Below are 10,426 nucleotides of genomic sequence, written 5' to 3'. Positions count from 1 at the left end.
GGATAGTATATTTGGGGTTTGTACGCGTTGGCGACTTGTGTGGATAGTATATTTGGGGTATGTACGCGTTAGCGACGTTGTGTGGATAGTATATTTAGGGATTGTATGCGTTCGCGTACGTTTGTATGGATAGTATATTTGTTTTTGTTTTCCCTCCCTTCCGTGTGAATAGTATATATTGGGTTTGTATGCGTTAGCGACGTTGTGTGGATAGCTTATTTGGGGTTTATACGCGTTAGCAACGTTGTGTGGATAGTGCATTTGGGGTTTGTATGCGTTCTCGTACGTTTGTATGGATGGTATATTTGGGTTTGTTTTCCTTCCTTTCCGTGTGAATAGCATATTTTGGGTTTTTTCCGCTTCCCTCTGTGTTGATAGTATATTTGGGGGTTTGTTTTTTTCCTCTTCCCTCTGTGTTTGTGTGTGTGTGTGTGCGCGCGTATGTCTGCGCGCGTACCTTGTGTGTGTGTTTGTGTGTGTGTGTGTGCGTGTGTGTGTGTGTGTGTGTATGTATTGGTCTCTGTTTGTCCCTATAAAACTCACTTATTCCTGTAAAATACATTCTACCTACCTACCTACCTACAGTACCGCGTATTCAGGTCAGCCACTTGCAACACTGTTGTCATTATCTCCTAGTGTTCAGTACAGTGACGTCACTGACGCTGGAAATTTTGAGACTATAAATATGGACTTGGGGTTTTCCACAGGTTGTAGCTAGACATATGTACTAGAGTTCATAAACAGGAACGTCACTCAACCTGAGGCAATAAAAATATAGTGGGGTTTTCCAAAGGAATAACCCACAAGTTGTAGCTATAAATAGATACATGGGTGTTTATCCACGATCGTCACACAAGTTGATATTGTAAGTAGTTACTAATTGTATCCATTTTAGTCGAAACCAATGTAACTTAATTTTCGGGGATATGTTTTAAATTATGGTACAATTTTGTCATTTTAGCGTTACTTTTAGTCAAATCCATTTTGTCGTTGAGCTTTCCTTGAGTATAGCTATTTATAACATCATTACAATTATGCAAATTTTTGAACACCCCAGCAAAATTTCTGGTCTTAGTAATGCTTTATATATAAATCTCCGGCTTTTACTAGTGTATGTCTGTCTCTGTCTCTGTTGTGTTTGGCCCTCTACCATCATTGGTCCTAGACAGGCCCACCATGTTAAATTCCCCTTGACGCTATACAGATCCACCATGTTCAGTTCCTTTTAACGCTAAACAGGCCCACTATATATTCCCATGTTAAATTCCTCTTGACGCTAAACAGGCGCAAACTATATTCCCATCTTAAATTCCCCTTGACGCTAAATAGGCCCAAAATATATTCCCATGTTAAATTCCCATTGTCGCTAAACAGTCCCACGATTTATTTCCCATGTTCAATTCCCATTGTCGCTAAACAGTTCCACACTATATTCCCATGTTCAATTCCCATTGTCGCTAAACTGTCCCACACTATATTCCTATTTTAATTTCCCATTGTCGCCAGATCGTTCCAGGGGTTTTCGTAATGTTAAATTTCCCATTGTCGCCAAATCGTCCCAGGGGGGTCTGTAATGTTAATTCCCATTGTCGCCAGATCGTCCCATATTACTACTTGTTTCTGTTTTGATGATTGCCCTTCCTGCATTTTTAACTTTATTTTATCTACCAACTTTTCAAGATTACCAAACAAATGAATAGTATGGCTTTATTACAATGGTCCCAAGACACGAACCAGTTTTGGTTTTCATGCACAATTTTTTGTGAGTTTTCAGTCCTTTTATTTGAAACATATATGTAAACATTTGTTATTGTATACTTTTGTATGAAATCAAAATTACAGTGCATAATCCATATCTTCTGATTTTTTAATGTATATTTTATCCATATATATTCATCACCAAATCTTCTAGGTATGTAGTTTATTAAAATTAATTTATTTGAAATGTCAGAGTAATGTGGAATATTGAAGGAACAATGATCTGAGCAAAATTTAAATCCTGCTACATTAACTATTAGCCAGTTCTACAATGTAGTTTCCGCTTTATAATCACCAGGACAAAACGGACCAGCTTTAGGTGCTAAAGGTATTGATTGTGGCATTCTTTCAGAGTATCTTGAGGAGTGTCCTACATCATATCACCAATACACATGAGTAGATCCTCTCATATGGCCAAGGCATTAATAAATGTCTTCATGAACCTTACGTGGAGAATGAAGAGCGGACAAAGCCTTGGCTTGATGAAGTTGATCCCAAGAAGGAAGCCGAAATGCTGAAAATCTTGGCACAGGTGCTCTTGGACCAAAGGTTCCTAAACAGAGTGGAGTATTACTTAAATTTCAGGTATGCCATTTCAGGATTGCAACAATCGAATTGTATTTAAAAGAAAAATTTGAAGACCACTTTAAATGTTTTTATTCTCAACATAATAATAATTTACAGTATTTATTTACTATTTGAAGACCTGAATAAGTTAGAATTCATAAGATGTGTGCACATGATACATGTATAGTGGGTCTCCTTCTCAAGTCTTTGGTAATTTCAGTTATAATACATGCACATCAGGTATAAATAATTCCGTGACACTCTATCAATAAACACTTCACTAAAGATTTTATGTATGCAAAAATTACCAACAGTAATGAATATTTAATAATTGTATTAATCTGTTAGCAGATTACAAATAACACATGTTACAAGATACATGTTTTTGATAATTGCAGAAGCACTGCTGAGCTTGAAGTTTTTCATTAGCAGATCATGATGTACAGTGCCAAGAAATGTTCGTACATCCCTCCTGTGTACAGGATTAGGAATGAGCTAGCTGCTTTGGATCACAATATCCATAGTGGCTGAGGTGTAATGAGAAACAAAGAAGGGGAGATAGTGTAAGCTTGTTTCAGTACAGGAAATTAGAAATAATTTTATATATTGATTGTACATTATGATCCCTACCTGGAGATCAGACGAATGAAATATTATTCACATGTACAAGTCATGAAATCTTTGTATCAGATACAAGTCATTCTGCAACAATCGGCACACATTTATATTTGCGGTAAGGAATCTTAATATTTTCATGCATACAGATCTGTAATTAGTATTGTTATCTTTCTAGTGGATATTTATTTTGATTTGAGCAATGCAAGTCTTATAATTAGATCCAGTGATATGTATAGCACTTTCCCAGGGGACTGACACACTTTATTAAGGATATATGGGGTTTATCGAATATCCTCAGGATATTTGGGGTAGATGCTGTCCTCATGATGATTACTAGCTAATGCTTGTTCATGAAAACATGTTGCTTTCTGAAGGAATGGGCAAGAATGCATACTGTCTCACATAGTATTTTGTGGATAGAACAAATAAGAGCAAAAACAACCCCTCAACAACTCCTTCTTGGGAACTGATCATGAGGCTCTAATAGTGGGTAAAAAGTAAATATGGGTTAGCATGGAGATGCTTGTCACACACGTTAAGAAAATAAAATTTTCTTTAAAACAGGCATCGATGTTACAACAAAAAAAAAATCGGCAGATGGTCCGTCTACCCTTGCAAGGAAAAGATAACATCCCCACGTCAGGTAGCTTATATAGAAAGCACTCATCTGTCAACTTGAGGGAAAGCAGGGTATGCAGAGGGGACGAGAACTAAAGGAAGATGATCTCAGTAGAATTTGTAGAAACCTGGCACCTCAAGAACCACCATCAACTCTAGTTTTGGTGTGGTGAAGGAGATCTCTTGATTTTAGGTATGTAAAATATGAAACAGTGTCTGATATATGGAGGTGTCTGCTAAGGCAGGTTATGCTTTATATAATATCCTGAAATATCAGTAGTTGAAACAGAATAATGTATAATGTTGTATATGCAGTTGCTGAAAACTTTTTATATTGATTATTTATGATCTTCATGCCCACATTGTTTATAGTAGAAATAGACTGGTGTTTAAAAAAATCTGAAAGCATTAATGTTTGATGCAATATCATGTGCATTTATAAGAAAACAATGAATAAAATCAATTGTATTCATTTATATACAAACTCATACATGCAAGAAAGTGTTCAAGTTCATGCAAGCCTAGAGGGGATGAAGCCAGTGTATTGTCCGTCTGGATGTTTGTCATGTATCTGCCAGAAACCTCAAGAGGGAATTACATGTCTCTGTCCAGACCCGAGCCTTCCATGTTGCCGTAGTATGAACTGCCTATAGGTAGCATGTCTGTTGGCACTCATCAAGTCAACTTTATCACTGAGGACAAGATCATTCCGTCTGTACATCCTGGACAAGGCAAGTACAGCCTCATCAAGGATTAGATCTTGAAAAATCTGAAAAATTATTCCAATTGTAATATGCTATTTCTAAAATGTAAACAAATATATGTTAAGAAATAATAGGAACATGCGCTTATTCAAATGTCATTCATCTTTGATCAGCAAATTCCACTGTGAAATACATGTGGTTCAAAACTGCACAAGGTTTTTATTTTGACAAGAACACTGAGAGTTCCATCACAACTAGATCTGATAGTTTATGTTAAGATGGACAGCTCAAAGTTTTTAGGGAGCATTTCTAGAAGTCAGAGACTCCAGCATTGGGATCAAATAGGAATGGCTGATTGCAGCTTAGATTTGTTTAGTATAGTTAGGTACCCACATTGAAATCAGGTAATGAAAAGAATCTACTCGATGAGTATCAATTGTAAATTAAAACAAAGTCCTTATCATTTGCATATGTATGCATGTCTATTTTTGGACGGCTTACAATTTTAAAAATCTTTCACAGTGGTTGCAAAGAAATAACATTTACAACAATCATGTATGTACATCAATTATCAATCTTTGAGAGTCCACCTTGGAAATGGATTTCATTGTAAATGTTGTATTGTAAGAGTAACTATCAAAGTTTCAATTGTACATTCATAGGCATGTGCTCCACATATCCTGTATACAGAAAGAGGTTTTCTGTAATGTAGCCAATATGCCTGTCAAGTTATTCATACCTTTTGTGATATACATTTTGTACATAAAAATGTTAAGCTTTGGCAGTAACACGCTCAAGGAATAAATAAAAGTTATTGAAAGAATTAAAGAAGTTTCAAAATTCCCATTGAATCGAGTAATTGTGTTATACAGAAATCATTTGCAGTAATCACCAGTTCAAAGGTGGAATGCCAAGCAGACTGGGCAATTAAAATTCTTACCCAAAAATGTTAGATCAGATATGAAGAAAAAAAGTTTCTTGCAAGCCTTCATGTCAGTCTAAATTCTGGATAAATAAAACAATTTAGGAATATTAAGTCCTTATGTTTATCATGATAGTGCAGATATAGTATTATCTTAACATATTTTGGGGCTTTAGAAATACACATTAAGGCATGCATTATATTTAAAACAGAAGAATAAAAGTGTAGTATTTATTTCCCAAGACTTAAATGGCTATATGAATTCTATAAATGTCTAATGTTTTAATAAAACTGCAATCTAGTCAGGTCTAATTGCTGAACTCCAAAGTAAGATTGCATAGACTTTTTGTTACCATTTTGTACTTAAAAAAATAAAACTAATACATGTATTACTTAAGTTGGTTTATTAATTAAATTAAAAAAAAGAGCAAGTTGACCTTAATAGTATTGAATGTTTGTATGCCACTATCGTAGATCACTAATACCTATATATGAAATGATTTTAGCTATTCTACCTTTATGCCCTCATACAAAGGAATTTATTTATTTTAAGTGTATGTCTGAAGCCGCTGTATATATTGGTTTAGAACAAGGAAATGGAGTTGGCATTTCTAATGTCAACTGGAATACTATTGCAGTGCAAAGTTTCAGAGTACTGGAAACATTTTTTGAATAATTCCTTATTTGGTTTGGGAATTTTATACTATTTGGTAGACATGGATCACAGATGTGGAGTATTACCAGGTAGCCATTACTGGAATAGTGATTGTAAATATTCAGGAGCACTATTATTGGATATCATGTACATTAATTTGGCTTTTCTCAGCTGGATTCAGTCTTTAATAGGTAATAATTTTAACTTATCAGCTAAAATTTTCCTTGCTTTCTTTTTGGATTGATATAGCCTGCATGGACTTGTTTTAAGATGTGTCAGCTTTGCTATTTATCATTTGAATTACTCCACACTGTGTTACAGTAGTCTATATAGGGTTGTATGTAACTGTTATAAAATAGTGTTTTCTTCACCTTATCCTACTGAAAAGCCATAAACTTGAATTAACTTTTTTACTGACATGTTCATTCCATGGTAGGTTATTTTCTACCAAAACACCAAGTAGTCTATCATGACAACCCTTTTGTATCCTTTCATGTCAGACATAGTTCATCACTACCAAGATTTGTTCTTTTTTGCCATGTTGAGATAAGTAATATTTTAGTTCTTCCAGTATTTACCACTATGCCATGGCATGTGCAACAGTTGTCCAGTTTGTTTAGGGCATCCTGTATATAAATTTCTAATTTGTGCTTTGTGTTTTCGCCGTCTGACAATGTTGTGTCATCTACACAGAGATCTGTAGATGAAATTGAGTCCCTTAGTAAAAAGTTCGGACACTAATACATAGTATCAATAGTAATGGACCTAAATTGAACCTTGTGGTACTCCTCATCTATTTGTATCAGGTTCCGACAGAACATTATTTATATAAACATGTTGTGTTTTTCACTTAAGTATGAAGCAAACCATCTAATTGTTCCTTCATCACACTGGTTGATTTTCCGTTTCTTCAAAAGAATTTCATGTACACCAACCCATAAACTGTCCTGAAATCTACGAATAGAGATCCTATTATTCAACTTTGATTAAGTGGTTGAAGCCATTTATCAGTTAGAGAGATCAAGTCAGTCTCACATGAATGTTTCTGTCTAAAGCCTGATTGAATAGGGTGTAACAGCAACTGTTTTGTTAAATATGACACGAAAGAGTCATGGACATGTTTTTCAATCAATTTTGACAAGTTTTGGTTGTATTGAAATTGGCTGGTAGTTATCAGCATCATTCTTAGAACCAAATTTGTGCATATGCATTACTTTTGCAGTTTTCCATATTTTGGGTACAGATGAGGTTGCAATATTTAAATTAATTATGAATGTTATGCTATCTGAAATAGCTGTGGCAGAAGTTTTAATGAGTGATGGACCAATCTGATCAAGTCCTGTAGCTTTCTTAATATCATCTTTACTGGGACATTTTTAGCAGTTTTTTTTTATACCTGTGGGATAGAGAAACATACCTCCTTAGGGATTTTTTCATTTCATTATAATTGTTTTCTATCACTCGTTCTTTTAACTTAGTGGTAACATTAGTGAAAAAAAATCACTCAAAACATTTGCAATGTCAGTGTCATCAGAGACTTTTGCGTCTTTTACCAGAAGTGAGTGAATTTTATTTGACTGATATTTGTGTGTTACCCCAATGAGTTCACTGAAGACTTTCCAAATGGAGTTTGTGTCGCTCTTTGTGTTGTCAAGCCTTGATTGATAAAAAAGTTTTTTTGTAGCCTTTTCAATCATACTTGTTATTTCCCCATACTTGATATTGTGCATGGTTCCCCATAGCCTTCACTTGGTCTCGTGTCTAGGATTTCAGTAGTAAATCAGTTAGGTTGGATTTCATACTTTACTCAATGTACTTTTAGTGGTGCATGCTTAGAGACTACATCCATAAATCAGTCCACACCCTTAGAGCTTCACATATGTCATCAACATTTTGGATAATATTCCATGGAAATTTATATAGGTCATCTTGAAATTGTTATTTACTTCAATTTTTGATAGATCTGTAAGTGATAGTTTTGTGTGTATTTTTCCTATTTCTGTTGCATTTAACCTTTGTTGTCAACAAGGTAGGATAGTGGTCACTAAGACCAACATTTGGTACATTAACATAAGCCACATTGTTTGGTAGGTTGGTATAAATGTGATCAATAAGAGTGCTTGATATTTCTGTTACACTTGTGGGCTCATTTGCCAGCTGGTCTAGGCCTAATGATTCAATAAATTCCGTCCAGTTACTCCTTATTTGAGTATTGAGTAGGTCCTTATTTACACTGCTGAGTATATGTTTCTTTCTCATGTGCAAGAACATTTTCTATTTGTTTCAAAAAGTTATCATTCCAAATTTCTTTGGAGGAAGGTGGCCTATAAATGAAACCAACTAGGAATGATTCTGCATTATTTTGAGAAATTTCCACCCAAATACTCTCAATTTCATGTGATCCCAAGTCAGGTCGCCTTTCTGCATTTACATCTTGTAATGTATACAATACACACTCACACCCCACCCCTTGTCTCTCTGTCCCTGCGTAATGGTTTATTGTAGTCTTGACAGTGAAATAGATTATCATTTGTGGTTAGCATTTAATTTGGTTTCAGTGAGTCCTAAAACATGCGTATTATTTTCCTTGGAAGACAACATTAACTTAATCTGTTTTATTTTTTCCACTATACCTTGTACATTTAAGTGACACATGTTAAAACATTTTGTATTTAGTTTCATATCAGTTATATGTATTTCATCATGCAATTGGGTACTCTATGAGATTGTCTCCATACTACTTTTATCATTTTATAAGGTGGCTAAATAAATGAGGTGGCCTCTGTATTTTCTATGGTACCTGTGCATGGTCTTCCTTTACCAAATCATATTGGGGTGGGGTGTTGAGTAGCAACAAAAAGTAAAGCAGTTTAAACATACATTGGTTGGTAAAATAACTAATCCTTTAATACAAGTATGCATTTTCTAAGTTGTGCAAAACACTACTGACATAGATATTAGAGTCTTTGCCAAGTTACTTAGTACCAAACATTCTTCAATATCTATCAATACTTGTTTTGCAAGATATAAATAAACAATTACCCTCATTCTTGTCTGCTTTGTCTGAACTATGTGTAGAGCTTGGTCAGCTCAGTTTTTAGGCTGCACAGCATGTCTTCCTCCTCTCCCCAATCTGGTTTTTCAACTTCTTGCTCCATACCTCATCCTTCCTCTCCCTCTTCCTCTTAAAGGTCGCTCTAGAATTGGGCGTGAAAGTGAGCTGATTTAAATCTATGTAATGCATTTTAATATGTAAATGTATTTCATAATTTGACAACTAATATATTCATGATTACTTATCAACCTTATAGGAATATAGTGCTAACTTTGGATCGGAAATGAATACATGAGAGGCTGTGATTTGATGGAAGTTTTTTGGGCTGGATCAGGTCAAGTGTTGGGTGGGGTGGGGATCCAAAATTTAAAAAGGGCCCTTGCTTTCCTTGAATGGGCACCAAAGCAAAGTCTATGTGTCTATTTACTCAGTGTGCACAATACCCAATAAACATGTGCAAGAATAAAGCTGTGGTCAAACTTCAACTGACAAGTGACTGTACATTTGTGTGTGAGTAATTTTTTATGATCTGGCCCCGAGTTTTGAACCTGGATTCCATATCTTAGTCGCAGATTTAAAGAAAAAGCTTATTTAAAACTATGTGTATGTAAAGTATTAACTTGGAGAAGCACACAAATTCTTTTCCCCTTTGTTTGAAACGTCAGAAAGATGGGTGTTAGGGGTCCACTGGTGACAATCTGGTTAGAATGTATAAATTGTTTAATGAAATTATTCAATTTTGAGCAGTTCTAAATATCCCTGATGCTTTAAATTTATAAAATTGAGTGGTGGGGACGTGAGGGAGTACGAATTCTACTGGGCAAAAAATAGAGAGGGTTTTTGCAATACTGTACAGAACACGTCGATTTAAATTATTGTCGTACCACAAAACTTTGAAATATAGCAAATAAAAGTAGTTCTACATACATTTCATTGTTTCCTCTCAAAATTAAAATTAGAAAGGAAAAGGATAAGAAGTAAAGATGGAGATCAGAAGAAGATCGTACTCACCGTTGTTGACATTTTGGGCGGTCTCGTAGCGTGGTTGTGTTTTACGTCATCATCTTCAATGTTTACAATGTGGCCTATAATTATGCAAATTTCAGTCACCGGAATTAAGTGTTATTCATTCGGGATCTACCGATCACTGCCGAGCAGGATTTCAGCAAAGAGACGATAGATTCGTTACTCTACGTACGAAGATTTCAGAGAGCTTGTATTTCATAATGAGAACCCCTACGTACTTGATATTACCCCAGAATTGCCTTTTAAATAGTACTTAATCAGTTGATGTACATAACTGTCCCAACATTTTTGCAAGAAAATTCACCCTCAGCTGCACTATTGTGCCTTTAAACAAAGTTATACAGACGAAATGAATGCATTTAAAAAGCACTCAGCAACATAAAAATATATATGTAAGACTATATGTAACACAATGGGTAATACAGTCATCATTGTCATGTCTGGTCTTTTGAAAAGAGTACACACAGTCTAGTACAAATAAAGAAATTTAACTTTGGAAGATG

At 34.9% G+C, this 10,426-nt stretch overlaps 1 long non-coding RNA gene across 1 annotated transcript; it reads right to left on the bottom strand.

Moving 5' to 3' along the window:
- Window positions 1-4,063: 4,063 nt before the first annotated feature.
- LOC149772553 (uncharacterized) lies at window positions 4,064-9,988 on the bottom strand. The gene is made up of 3 exons (XR_016417681.1): window positions 9,909-9,988; window positions 8,885-9,039; window positions 4,064-4,330 (listed from the first exon to the last, which is right to left on the bottom strand). It is a non-coding gene; the product is annotated as an uncharacterized LOC149772553 (long non-coding RNA).
- Window positions 9,989-10,426: the final 438 nt, after the last annotated feature.

Source organism: Sinohyriopsis cumingii, unplaced genomic scaffold (assembly GCF_028554795.1).
Source record: "Sinohyriopsis cumingii isolate HCF-2022 unplaced genomic scaffold, ASM2855479v2 utg001397l, whole genome shotgun sequence".
Taxonomy (NCBI): Eukaryota; Metazoa; Mollusca; class Bivalvia; order Unionida; family Unionidae; genus Sinohyriopsis; species Sinohyriopsis cumingii.
Note: the sequence above shows the minus strand (reverse complement) of the source record. Positions and strands in the feature narration are given on the sequence as shown.